The sequence below is a fragment of the Canis aureus genome, chromosome 14 (assembly GCF_053574225.1).
Source record: "Canis aureus isolate CA01 chromosome 14, VMU_Caureus_v.1.0, whole genome shotgun sequence".
NCBI lineage: Eukaryota > Metazoa > Chordata > Mammalia > Carnivora > Canidae > Canis > Canis aureus.
The window spans coordinates 55,676,198-55,691,488 of NC_135624.1; the positions used below are offsets into that span (position 1 = coordinate 55,676,198).

Below are 15,291 nucleotides of genomic sequence, written 5' to 3' on the forward strand. Positions count from 1 at the left end.
ATGGAAAATTTTAAAAGCAGCAAGAGAAAAGAGAACAGATACACACAAGGGAAACCTCATAAAGCTATCAGCAGGTTTTTTTTAAAGAAACTTTGGAGGCCAGAAAGGAGTGACATGATATATTCAAAGTGCTGAAAGAAAGAAAAACAAAGTGCTTCAGCCAAAAATACTCTATCCAGCAAATCTATCATTCAGAATAGAAGGAGAGATAAAGAATTTCCCAAATAATCAAAAGTTAAAGGAATTCATCACCACTAACCCAATCTTACAAGAAATGTTAAGGGGGACTTACTGTTTGAGTGGAAAGGAAAGACCATAAGCAAGAGTAAGAAAAGTAAGAAGCACAAAAGAAGTAAAATTAAGTATAGATATTAAAACCAGTCAAGGGATTTATAAAATTAATATAAAATATGAAAGCATATAACTAAAATGTAGGAGGGAAAGGAGTAAAGAATGGATTCAAACTTAAGTGACCATCAACTTAATATAGACTAGCATATACATTAGATATTACATACAAATTAATGGTAGACACAAATCAAAAATGAGTAATAGATATGCAAAAAGTGAAGACCAAGGAATCCAAGTATAGCACTCAAGAAAACTAGCAAAATCTTAGAGAACAAGAAAATAAAGGAGAAAGAGAGAGAGAGAGAAAAAAAAACAACAACAACAACCAAAAAACAAGTAACAAAATGGCAGTAAGTACACAACTATCAATAAATATTTTGAGTGTAAATGGACTAAATGCCCTAATCAAAAACACAGGGTATTGGCATGGATTAAAAAGCAAGAACCATCTATTTGCTGACTACAAGAGACTTGTTTCAGACCTAAAGACACATGCCAATTCAAAGTGAAGGGATGGAAAAGCATTTAAAATAAAAATGGAAGTGTATATTATTATACAAGCATTGTTGATAGCCCAGTTTTGTATACATTTTGAAAAGCTATATTTTAATTATGAATGATTAATTTTGAGACTTCTGACTAAGTGTTTTAGTAGTTAATAAGATTGGTATTTCAGTATGTTTCCAGATAATGGTTTCTGAATGGGGGGTGGGGTCAAGAAAATTCACCTCATATACATTCCTACATAAAGAAGATATCAAAATGAAAAAAAAAAAAAAGAAAGAAATGGAAAAGAAAATAAAGCTGGGGTACCAATACTTATATCAGACAAAACAGACTTCAAAACAAAGACTGTAACAAGAGACAAAAAAGATACTATCTAATCATAAAGGAAATAGTCCAACAAGACAACATAATAATTATAAATACTTATACACCCAAGATGGGAAGACCCAAATAAAAAAAAAACAGCTAATAATAAGCCTAAATGAACTAATTGATAGTAATGAAATAATAGCAGGGGACTTTGACAACCCACTTACATCAGTGAATATAGATCATACAAACAGGAAACCAACAAGGAAACACTGGTTTTGAATGACACATTTGACTAGCTGAATCTAGTAGATATATTCAGAACATTCCATCCTAAAATATCAGAATACTTATTTCTTTCAAGTGCACATGGAGAATTCTTTAAGATAGACCACATATTAGGCCACAAAACAAGCCTCAACAAATTAAAAAAAAAATTGAAGTCATACCATGAATCTTTTCTGACCACAAATGAATGCTATAAACTAGAAATCAGTAACAAAGATACATAAATAATACAAATGCATGGAGGTTAAATAACATGCTACTAGCAATGAGTGGGCCAGCCAGAAAACAAAGAGAAATCAAACTATACATGGAGAAAAATGAAAATGAAAACATAATAGTCCAAAACTTTTAGGAGGTAAGTTTACAGCAAAATATGGGCCTGCCTCAATAAGCAAGAAAAATCTCAAATAAATAACCTAACCTTACACCTAAAGGAGCTAGAAAGAAGAACAAACAAATCTTAAAGCCAGCAGAGGAAGGAAATGATGAAGATGAAAAATAATAGAATATATCAGCGAAACTTTCATGTGACTCATAAAAAGATCAACAAAACTGATAAACCTTTAACCAGAATCATCAGGAAGAGAAAAGAGAGCAAGAACTCAAACCAAGTTAGAAATGAAAGAGGAGAACGAACAACCAACTTCACAGAAGCACAAAGGATTATAAGAGAATATTATGAAAAATCATATGTCCACTAACTGGACAACCTAGAAGAAATGGATAAATTCCTAAAAACATACAACCTCCCAAAATTGAATCAGGAAGAAATAGAAAATTTGAGCAGATCAATTAATAATAATGAAATTAATTAATATTCCAAAAATAATAATAATAATTTGAGCAGATCGATTAATAATAATGAAATTAATTAATATTCCAAAAATTCTGAACAAACCAAAGTTCAGGACCAGACGGCTTTGCACGTGAATTCCACCAAACATTTAAAGAAGAATTAATACCTATATTTCTCAAACTATTCCAAAAATTAAGGAGGAAGGGAAACTTCCAATTACATTCCATGAGGCCAACATTACCCAGATACAAAAACCAGATAAAGACACTACAGAAAAAAAGAGAACTATGCACCAATATCTGTATGAACATAGATGCAGCAATCCTCAATAAAATATTAGCAAACTGAATCCAGCAATATATTAAAAAATCATTTATCACAACCAAATGGGATTTATTGCTGGGATGCGAGTGTGATTCAATGTTCACAAATCAATGGGATAGATCACATCAATAAGAGAAGGGATAAAAACCCTATAATCATTTCTATAGATGCAAAAAATGCTTTGACAATTCGTGATAATAACTTTCAACAAAGTAGGTTTAGAGGGAACATACCTCAATATAATAAATGTCATCTATGAAAAACTCACAGCTAATATCAATGGTGAAAAACAGAACTTTCCTTAAGATCAAGAACAGACAAGGATGTCCACTCTCACCACTTCGATTCAACACAATACTGCAAGTTCTAGCCACAACAATCCAACAAGGAAAAGAAATAAATAGCATCCAAACTGAAAAGCAAGAAGTAAAACTTTTACTATTTGCAAAATTACATGATACTACAAATAAAAAACCCTAAAACTCCACCAAATAAGAACAAAGCTGGAGGTTTGTTTATTTATTTTTATTTTTTAATTGGAAATATAATGAAATATTACTCAGCCATAACAATAATGAAATCTTGTCATTGCAACAATATGGATAGATCTAGAAAGTATAATAATAAGTGAAATAAGTCAGAGAAAGACAATGATTTCATTCTTATATGGAACTTAAACAAAAATGAAAGACAAAAAAGAGACGAACCAAAAAACAAACTTTTAGTCATAGAGAATATACTAATGGTTATCAGAGGAGAGATGGGTAAAGGATAGGAGAAACAGGGGAAGGGGATTAAGGGTAGACTTATCATGATGAACACTAAGTAATGTATAAAATTGTTGAATTGCTATGTTGTACATCCAAAACTAATTTAACCCTCTGTGTTAACTATTCTGGAATTTAAAATTTAAAAATAGTAAAAATAAATAAATAAATAAATAAATAAATAAATAAATAAATAGCAACTAAAATACAAAGGGACTAGCCCCCTGTACTCCTGCCAAATGATGAGGGAGCTACTTTAATCTTTTCAGGTCAGAGGGACTGGTGAGTGCTATAATTTACATACCCATTCCACTATGATGAGAGCAGTGTCACTGTGTACTAGCTGGCCAGCTATCTGGCCAGATCAGTTCCAGTCATCCCATCAAGATTTCCCCAGCATTGCACACTTTGGAATATCCCTGGTCAGCACTCACTACAGTTCTAGCTGTCTTACCAAGGTAATACAGACAGACACAAAGCACACTAGAACACCTCAGACCCATAGACGTTGATCTCCAAATGACTTCTAGGGCACCTCCAGTGCAGAGGACTCAGGGACTTCCTGGTTAACACTTGCTTTGGCTCTAGCCACCTCACCAGAGTACCCTGCATGGAATATACTCTGACACCCTGGCCTGCAATAGCCTTATCCCTAGTTGGCCTGCCAGGGCACTCCCTACCCTGAGCACCCCAGGACACATGGGCTTGCATCTAGTTCAGCCATCCTGCCATGTTGCATCCTGTAGAGAGAGACCTGGGACCCTTCAGTTTGACCCATTTCAGCTGCACCTGTCTTTCTAGTGTGCCCTCTGCACAGAGACCTGAGACTGCCCTGGCCCATGTTCATTCAGCTCCAGATACCCTACCAAGGCAGCCTCAACACACTGTGCAACAGGATCCAATCCATGCCAGATGCAGCTCAGCCAGCCAGCCATAGTCATCAGGCATACATAGTCTACACTGAGGATGACCTGAGAACATTCTTTCAAATTGAAAAGAAGTAGGCTTTACACCTAATACATAAAAACAAACACAAAGTCAGGCAAAATGGGGGTATAGAAGGATATTAAGGATAATCTTCCAACAATAGGACAAGATGAAACCTCAGAAAAAGAAACAAATGAAATGGAGATAAGCAATGTGTTTAGTAAATAATTTAATGTATTAAACATAAAGTTGATCACTGGGCTGGAGAGGCATGGGAGAACTTAATGAGAAGCTCAATAAAGACAGAAAATATAAAAGTGAACCAATCAGAGTTGAAGAATACAATACCTGAAGTGAAAAAATACACTAGAGGAAATCACCAGTAGATTAGCAAATGCAAAAGAATGGAATAGACATGTGGAAGACAGGGTAATGGAAAGCATCCAAGCTGAACAACAAAAAGAGAAATGTTTTAAATGTTAATAGGACAATGGATCTCTTGGACAACATCAAGGAAACAAACATTCATATTATAAGGGTAATGGAAGGAGAAGAAAGAGAGAAAGCAGCTATTTGAAGAAATAATAGCTTAAAACTTTCATTACCTAGGGAAGGAAGCAAGCATCCAGGTTCATTAAGCATAGAACTCAAAAAAAAGTTGAACCTAAGGATGTCCACACAATGACACATAATATATAAAAATGTCAAAGGGCAAAAGATAAAGAAAATAGAGAATTTTAAAAGCCATGATAGAGAAGCAAAAAGTCACATATAAGGGAAACCCCATAAGGTTTTCAGCTGATTTTTCAGTAGAAACTTTATAGGCCAGAAGGAAGTTGCATGATATACTCACGGAGCTGAAATAAAGAAGAAATTAAAACCAAAACTACTCTATCTAGGCCGGTTCAAAATTGATAAGATAATTGAAAGAGAAATAGTTTCCCAGACAAAAGTTAAAGGAGTTCTGCACCACTAAACCCACCTAAGAAGAAATGTTAAATGGACTTCTATAAGCAGGAAAAAAAAGGTCAAACTTCGGTTGTGGAATGAATTTAAAAACAAAACAAGATCTATCTATGAACTGCCTATAAAGGACACTTTAGACTTAAAGACATATAAAGACTGAAAGCAAAAAGATGGAAAATAACAGTCCATGCAAAGGAAAGCCAAAAAATCTAGGATAGCAATACTTATATCAGAAAAAAAAAAAAAAAAAGGCAGATTTTAAATCAAGGACTGTAACAAAAGACAAAGAGAGGCATGACATAATTATAAAGGAGTTGATCCAAAAAGAGGATATTACAATTGTAAATACCTATGCACTGAACATTGGAGCACCAAAAACCATAAAGCAAATATTAACAGACATGAAGGGAGAAATTGAAACCAATACAACAATAGTAGGTGACTTTTTTTTTTTAATTTTTATTTATTTATGATAGTCACACAGAGAGAGAGAGAGAGAGAGAGAGGCAGAGACACAGGCAGAGGGAGAAGCAGGCTCCATGCACCGGGAGCCCGACGTGGGATTCGATCCCGGGTCTCCAGGATTGCGTCCTGGGCCAAAGGCAGGCGCTAAACCGCTGCGCCACCCAGGGATCCCTAGTAGGTGACTTTTAACTCACATTACATCAATGAATTGATCATCCAGACAGAAAATCAATAACAAAACAGTGGCTTTGAATGACACATTAGATCACATGAACTTAACAAATATAGAGAGAACATTATATACAAAAAGAACAGGATATACAATCTTTTCAAGTGCACATGGAACATTCCTGAGAATAAATCACATATTAGGCCACAAAACAAGTTTCAATAAATTTAAGAAAATTGAAATCATATCAAGCAATGTTTCTGACCTCAATAGTATGAAACCAAAAATCAATCACGAGGGGAAAAAAAAGCTGGAAAAATGCAAACATGTGGAGGCCAAACAACATGCTACTAAATAACCAATGAATGAGTCTATGAAAAAATCAAAAAGGAAATTTAAGAAATATGTAGAGACAGAAGAAGACATAGACATGGCCAACAAGCACATGAGAAAATGCTCTGCATCACTGGCCATCAGGGAAATACAAATCAAAACCACAATGAGATACCACCTCACACCAGTGAGAATGGGGAAAATTAACAAGGCAGGAAACCACAAATGTTGGAGAGGATGTGGAGAAAGGGGGACCCTCCTGCACTGTTGGTGGGAACGTGAACTGGTGCAGCCACTCTGGAAAACTGTGTGGAGGTTTTTCAAAGAGTTAAAAATAGACCTGCCCTACGACCCAGCAATTGCACTGCTGGGGATTTACCCCAAAGATACAGAGGCAGTGAAACACCGGGACACCTGCACCAAGATGTTTATAGCAGCAATGGCCACAATAGCTAAACTGTGGAAGGAGCCTCGGTGTCCATCGAAAGATGAATGGAGAATGGATAAAGATGTGGTCTATGTATACAATGGAATATTACTCAGCCATTAGAAACGACAAATACCCACCATTTGCTTCAACGTGGATGGAACTGGAGGGTGTTATGCTGAGTGAAGTAAGTCAATCTGAGTGAAGATGAACAAACATTATATGGTCTCATTCATTTGGGGAATATAAAAAATAGTGAAAGGGAATAAAGGGGAAAGGAGAAAAAATGATTGGCAAATATCAGAAAGGGAGACAGAACATGAGAGACTCCTAACTCTGGGAAACGAACTAGGGGTGGGGGAAGGAGAGGTTGGCGGGTGGGGGGGGGTGGGGGGGTGGGAGGTGACTGGGTGACGCGCACTGAGGGGGACACTTGATGGTGGCAAATTGAACACCAATAAAAAATAAATTTACAAAAAAAAAAAGAAATGTGTAGAGAGAAATGAACATGAAAAACAATAATCCACAATTTTGGAAAGGAGTAGCAACAGTCCTAAAAGGAAAATTTATGGTGATACAGGCCTACCTCAGGAAACAAGAAATATCTCAAGCAATCTAACATTACACCTAAAGGAACTAGAAAAAGAACAACACCTAAAGTTAGTAGAAGAAAAAAAAAAAGATCAGAGTAGAAATGGATGAAATAGAAACTTAAAAAAACAAACAGAATCTATAAACTTTTAGCCAAATTCATCAAGAAAAAAGGATAGAGGATACAAATAAATAATTTGGAAACTAAATAGGAGTAAAAACTAACACCACCGAAATACAATGTATAAAGAGAATAGTCTAAAAAATTATATGCCAATTAAATGGACAACCTAGTCGAAGTGGGTAAATTTCTAAAAACATATAATCTTTCAAAAGTGAAATCAAGAAGAAACCAAAAACTGCACAGACCAGTTAGTAATGAAATTGAACTGGTAATCCAAAAAATTCTCCAAAAACAAAAGTTCGGGCACAGATGGATTCACAGTTGAATCTATAAAACATTTAAAGAAAGATTAATACTTAATTCTCCCCAACTATTCCAAAACATAGAAAAGGAAGGAAAGCTTCCAAATAAATTTTCTGAGGCCAGCATTTACCTCAATACCAAAACCAAAGATACTACAGAAATAAACTCCAAAACTACAGGCTAATATCCCCGATGAACAATATCCCTGATGTTGTGCAAAAATACTCAACAAAATGTTAGCAAACTGCATTCAACAATATATTAGAAGGATAATTCACTACAATCAGGTGCAATTTATTCAGGGATGAAAGGATAGTTTGATATTCCCAAACCCATCAAACTGATACACCACATCAGCAAAACAAAGGATAAAAATCACGTGAACATGTCAAAAGTGCAGAATAACCATTCGACAAAATTCAACATCTGTTCATGATAAAAAGTTTCAACCAAGTGAGTTTAGAGGGAACATACCTCAACATAATAAAGGCCATCTATGAAAAACTCATAGCTAACATTATATTCAATGGTAAAAAAGAGCTTCTCTTCTAGGATCAGGAACAAGACAAAAATGTCCATGCTCATCATTTTTATTCACCACAATATTGGAAGTCCTAGTCCCAGCAATTAGAAAAGAAATAAAAGACATCCAAATTGGTAAGGAAGAAATAAAACTTTTCTCATTTGCAGATGACAGGATGCTATATATAGAAAATCTAAAGTTCCACCAAAAAATATAATACATAAATTCGCTAAAGTTGTAGAATAAAAAATTAATACACAGAAATCAGTCGTATTTCTACACACTAAAAATAAAGTAGCAGAAAAAGAAATTAAGGGCAGCCTGGGTGATTCAGTGGTTTAGGGCTTGATCTCAGAGACCTGGGATTGAGTCCTGCGTTGGGCTCCCTGCGTGGAGCCTGCTTCTCCCTCTGCCTGGTTCTCTGCCTCTCTCTTTGTGTGTGTCTCTATGAATAAATAAATAAATAAATAAATAAATAAATAAATAAATAATCTCTCTTAAAAAAAAAGAGAAATTAAGAAAGCAATCCCTTTTACTATTGCACAAAAAAGAAAAAAAAATACCTTGGAATAAACTTAACCAAGGAGGTAAAAGACTTATACTCTGAAAACTACAAAATGCTAATGAAAGAAATTGACTACAATACAACTGGAAAGATATTCTATGCCCATGGATTGGAAAACTTAATATTTATTAAGATGTCCAGACTACCCAAAGCAATCTACAGATATACTGCAATCCCTAGTAAAATATCAACAGCATTTTTCACAGAACTAAAATACTGAAATTTGCATGAAACCACAAAAGACTCAAAATAGCCAAAGCAAACTTGAGAATGAAAAATAAAGCTAGAGGTTCATAATCCCAGATGTCAAGATATGCTATACAACTACAGTCAAAACAGTATGGTACTGGCACAAAAGTAGACACATAGATCAATGGAACAGAATAGAGCCCAAAAACAAATCCACATTTATAAAGTCAATTAATCTACAACAAGGAGGCCAGATTATGCAATGTAGAAAAGACAGTTTTGTTTACAAATTTTGCTGGGAAAACTGGACAGCTACATGCAAAGGAATGGAACTAAACCACTTGTTGTACCAAACACAAAAATAAACTCAAAATGGATTAAAGACATAAATGTGAGACATGAAACCATAAATCTAAAAGAAAACACAAGCAGCAATTTCTTTGACATCGGCCTTAGCCACATTTTTCTCAATATGTTTCCTTAGGCAAGGGAAACAAAAGCAAATATGAACTGTTGGGGCTACACCAAAATAAAAAGCTTTTGAACAGTGAAGGAACCAAGAAATGAAAAGAACCTACTGAATAGCAGGAGGTATTCCAAATGATATATCTGGTAAAGGGTTAACATCCAAAATATATAAAGATCTTACATAATTCAACACCAAAATCAAATAGTCCAGTTAAAAACGGGCAGAGAACCTGAAAAGATACATTTCCAAAGTAGACATACAGATGGCAAACAGGCATAAAAAAGAAGCTCAACATTAGTTAGTAATCATCAGGGAAATGCAAATCAAGATTTAAATGAGATATCACCTTACACCTTTCACCATGGCTAGAATCAAAAAGACAAGAGGTAACTAGTGTTGGTGAAGATGTGAAGAAAAAGTGCACTGTTGGTAAGAATGTAATTTGTAGCCACTGTGAAAAACAGTGTGGAGTTTCCTCAGAATTTACAGTAACTATTTATATGATTGAATAATTCCACTACTGGGTATGTACCAGAAGAAAACAAAAAACAGTTGTTCAAAAAGACATATACACCCCAATGTTTACTGCATCATTATTACGATAGCCAAGATATATAAGCAACCCAAGGATCTATCAGTAGATGAATAGAGAAAGAAAAAGAGGTACATACACACATACACACACACAGTGGAATATTATTTTGCCATAAAAAGGATGAAATCTTGTCATTTGCAAAAACATGGATAGACCTAGAGGGTATTAGGCTAAGTGAAATTAGAAAAAAAAAAAAAAAAAGACAATCACCACATGATTCCATTTATATATGGTATCTAAAAAAATAATGAAACAAGCAAACAAAAATCAGAGAATACAAAATACAGAGCATACACTGAAGGCTGCCACAGGGGATGGGCAAAATGGATGAAGGAAGCTATACCAGCTTCCAGTTATGAAGTGAAAAAATCATGGTGATGAAAGGTACAGCATAGGCAATGCCGCCAATGGTACTGTAATCGTGTTATATAGGGACTGATGGTAGGTGTACTTGAGGTAAGCATAGCATAAGGTATAAGCTTGTTGAATCACTATGTCTTATACCTGAAACTAAGGTAACATTGTGTCAACTATACTCAATTAAAACAAATTAATGTGTTTCATTCATATGGAATTTTTTAAATAAATTTATTTTTAATTGGTGTTCAATTTGCCAACATACAAAATAACACCCAGTGCTCATCCCGTCAAGTGCCCCCGTCAGTGCCCGTCACTCATTCACCCCCACCCCCCGCCCTCCTCCCCTTCCACCATCCCTAGTTCGTTTCCCAGAGTTAGGAGCCTTTATGTTCTGTCTCCCTTTCTGATATTTCCCACACACTTCTTCTCCCTTCCCTTCTATTCCCTTTCACTATTATTTATATTCCCCAAAAGAATGAGAACATATAATGCTTGTCCTTCTCTGACTGACTTACTTCACTCAGCATAATACCCTCCACTTCCATCCACGTTGAAGCAAATGGTGGGTATTTGTCGTTTCTAATAGCTGAGGAATATCCCACTGTATACATAGACCACATCTTCTTTATCCATTCATCTTTCGAGGGACACCGAGGCTCCTTCCACAGTTTGGCTATTGTGGATATTGCTGCTATAAACATCGGGGTGCAGGTGTCCTGCCGTTTCACTGCATCTGTATCTTTGGGGTAAATCCCCAACAGTGCAATTGCTGGGACATAGGGCAGGTCTATTTTTAACTCTTTGAGGAACCTCCACACAGTTTTCCAGAGTGGCTGCACCAGGTCACATTCCCACCAACAGTGTAAGAGGGTTCCCCTTTCTCCTCATCCTCTCCAACATTTGTGGTTTCCTGCCTTGTTAATTTTCCCCATTCTCACTGGTGTGAGGTGGTATCTCATTGTGGTTTGGATTTGTATTTCCCTGATGGCAAGTGATGCAGAGCATTTTCTCATGTGCGTGTTGGCCATGTCTATGTCTTCCTCTGTGAGATTTCTGTTCATGTCTTTTGCCCATTTCGTGATTGGATTGTTTGTTTCTTTGGTGTTGAGTTTAATAAGTTCTTTATAGATCTTGGAAACTAGCCCTTTATCAGATATGTCATTTGCAAATATCTTCTCCCATTCTGTAGGTTGTCTTTGAGTTTTGTTGACTGTATCCTTTGCTGTGCAAAAGCTTCTTATCTTGATGAAGTCCCAATAGTTCATTTTTGCTTTTGTTTCTTTTGCCTTCGTGGATGTATCTTGGAAGAAGTTACTGTGGCTGAGTTCAAAAAGGGTGTTGCCTGTGTTCTCCTCTAGGATTTTGATGGAATCTTGTCTCACATTTAGATCCTTCATCCATTTTGAGTTTATCTTTGTGTATGGTGCAAGAGAGTGGTCTAGTTTCATTCTTCTGCATGTGGATGTCCAATTTTCCCAGCACCATTTATTGAAGAGACTGTCTTTCTTCCAATGGATAGTCTTTCCTCCTTTATCGAATATTACTTGACCATAAAGTTCAGGGTCCACTTCTGGGTTCTCTATTCTGTTCCACTGATCTATGTGTCTGTTTTTGTGCCAGTACCACACTGTCTTGATGACCACAGCTTTGTAGTACAACCTGAAATCTGGCATTGTGATGCCCCCAGATATGCTTTTCTTTTTTAAAATTCCCCTGGCTATTCGGGGTCTTTTCTGATTCCACACAAATCTTAAAATAATTTGTTCTCACTCTCTGAAGAAAGTCCATGGTATTTTGATAGGGATTGCATTGAACGTGTAAATTGCCCTGGGCAACATTGACATTTTCACAATATTAATTCTGCCAATCCATGAGCATGGAATATTTTTCCATCTCTTTGTGTCTTCCTCAATTTCCTTCAGAAGTGTTTTACAGTTTTTAGGGTATAGATCCTTTACCTCTTTGGTTAGGTTTATTCCTAGGTATCTTATGCTTTTGGGTGCAATTGTAAATGGGATTGACTCCTTAATTTCTCTTTCTTCAGTCTCATTGTTAGTGTATAGAAATGCCATTGATTTCTGGGCATTGATTTTGTATCCTGCCACGCTACCAAATTGCTGTATGAGTTCTAGCAATCTTGGGGTGGAGGATTTTGGGTTTTCTATGTAGAGTATCATGTCATTGGTGAAGAGGGACAGTTTGACTTCTTTGCCAATCTGAATGCCTTTAATGTCTTTTTGTTGTCTGATTGCTGAGGCTAGGACTTCCAGTACTATGTTGAATAGCAGTGGTGAGAGTGGACATCCCTGTCTTGTTCCTGATCTTAGGGGAAAGGCTCCCAGTGCTTCCCCATTGAGAATGATATTTGCTGTGGGCTTTTCGTAGATGGCTTTTAAGATGTTGAGGAATGTTCCCTCTATCCCTACACTCTGAAGAGTTTTGATCAGGAATGGATGCTGTATTTTGTCAAATGCTTTCTCTGCATCTAATGAGAGGATCATATGATCCTTGGTTTTTCTCTTGCTGATATGATAAATCAGATTGATTGTTTTACAAGTGTTGAACCAGCCTTGTGTCCCGGGGATAAATCCTACTTGGTCTTGGTGAATAATTTTCTTAATGTACTGTTGGATCTTATTGGCTAGTATCTTGTTGAGAATTTTTGCATCCATGTTCATCAGGGATATTGGTCTGTAATTCTCCTTTTTGGTGGGGTCTTTGTCTGATTTTGGAATTAAGGTGATGCTGGCCTCATGGAACGATTTTGGAAGTACTCCATCTCTTTCTATCTTTCCAAACAGCTTTAGGAGAATAGGTATGGTTTCTTCTTTAAACGTTTGATAGAATTCACCTGGGAAGCCATCTGGCCCTGGACTTTTGTGTCTTGGGAGGTTTTTGATGACTGCTTCAATTTCCTCCCTGGTTATTGGCCTGTTCAGGTTTTCTATTTCTTCCTGTTCCAGTTTTGGTAGTTTATTCATATGGAATTTTAAGGAACAAAAGGAACAAACAAAAGAGACAAAGAAAAAGATTCTTTTTTTTTTAATAATAAATTTATTTTTTATTGGTGTTCAATTTGCCAACATACAGAATAACACCCAGTGCTCATCCCGTCAAGTGCCCCCCTCAGTGCCTGTCACCCATTCACCCTCACCCCCTGCCCTCCTCCCCGTCCACCACCCCTAGTTCATTTCCCAGAGTTAGGAGTCTTCATGTTCTGTCTTCCTTTCTGATATTTCCTACCCATTTCTTCTCCCTTCCCTTCTATTCCCTAAGAAAAAGATTCTTAAATACAGAGAACTGATGGGTGCCAGAGGGGCAGTGTATGGGGGAAGGGTGAAATAGATAAAGGAGATAAAAGTACACTTATCTTGATGAGCACTGAGTAACATACAGAATTGCTGAATCATTATATTTAATAGTATATGTTAATTATACCTCAAGAAAAACAAATTATTACAATTAAAAAAACAGTTTAAAATTATTTGGTAAATTCTTTCACCTTGGAAATTAAAAACAAAATAATATGCAATAATTTGTCCTCACAGTGAGACCTCTCTGAGGTCTGTTTCAATGCTAGAATTCTAAGATAGTTTTTGTTAAATATTTTCTCCAAAAGAAAAAGTTTTCTTATAGTAGGTTCACACAGGGAATCCTAATTTTTTGGTTTGATGATATACCCATTGTTACATTAGTAAAATGAAAAAAACATACTTTTCTTACAAAAACCATAGCATTTGGAAAATTGCCAACTACCTGTTAGCTGAGAAGGGAAGATAATCTGTAGGGCTCACTTCCTTCCATTGGTGTTATTTACTACAGAAACAGAATAATATGGACCAAAATGCCACTTCTCTGCTGTCAGGGCAAGAAATGTTAACAGCTAGGACAGAATAAAAGATGATGCACTGTTGATTTCTCTCCCATCGTAAAATGGCCAGTGTCCAGAAGGCAGCCTTTGGCAACTAACAATGAAACACAAAATGGCCTATAGTAAATATTCCCTTCAATGCCTTGTTCTGACAATACTTATCAGGATAAGATGGAGATATTCAAATGACTAATTAATGTGTGTGATCCTAAAACCTTCTGTGCTTGTCTCAGGAAACTCATGAAAAAAAGTTCTCCCCACATTTTCAAAATTAGTAAGACAAGAGATAAAAAATTCTGATAAGGATGTGGATTAAAAAATAACACTTGTCTACTGTTGGTGGGAATGTAAATTGGTGCAGCCACTATGGAAAACAGTATGGAGGATCCTCGGAAAATTAAAAATCAAATCACAATATGATACAACAATTCTACTACTGAAAATATATTCAAAAGAAATGAAAACACTAATCCAAAAAGATACCTGCACTCCCATGTTCACAGCAACATTATCTACAATACCCAAGATATGGAGGCAATCTGTGTCCATCAATGGATGAATGGATAAAGTTCTGTTATCTATCTATCTATCTATCATCTATGAGGGACGATTATTCAGCCATAAAAAATGAGTCATTCCTGCCATTTGTGACGACAGGAATGGACCTTGAGGGCATTATGCTAAGTGAAATAAGTCAAAGAAAGACAAATACTGCATGATCTCACTTATATGTAGAATCTAAACAAACAAAAACCAAACTCATAGAAAAAGAGATGAGATCTCTGGTTACCAGAGGCAGGGGGTGGGGGGAGTGTGGGGAAAGGTAGAATTGAAGGAAGGTGACCAAAAGGTACAAACTCCCATTTATAAGATAAATAGGTGCTAGCTACATAATGTATAACAGGATGACTATAGTTACCCCTGCTATATGATATTCAGGAAAGTTAAGAGAGTAAGTATTGAGTTCTCATCACAAGGAAAACATTTTTCCTTTTTTCCTTCTTTCTTACCTTTTTATTTATATAAGAGGATGGATGTTAGCTGAACTATTGTGGTAATCACTTCACAATAT

General features: G+C 35.9%; 1 long non-coding RNA gene across 8 annotated transcripts in view; it reads left to right on the top strand.

The window, feature by feature from the left end:
- Positions 1-15,291, top strand: part of LOC144283702 (uncharacterized) — a 238,583-nt gene that overhangs the window by 159,470 nt on the left and 63,822 nt on the right. The window lies entirely within an intron of this gene.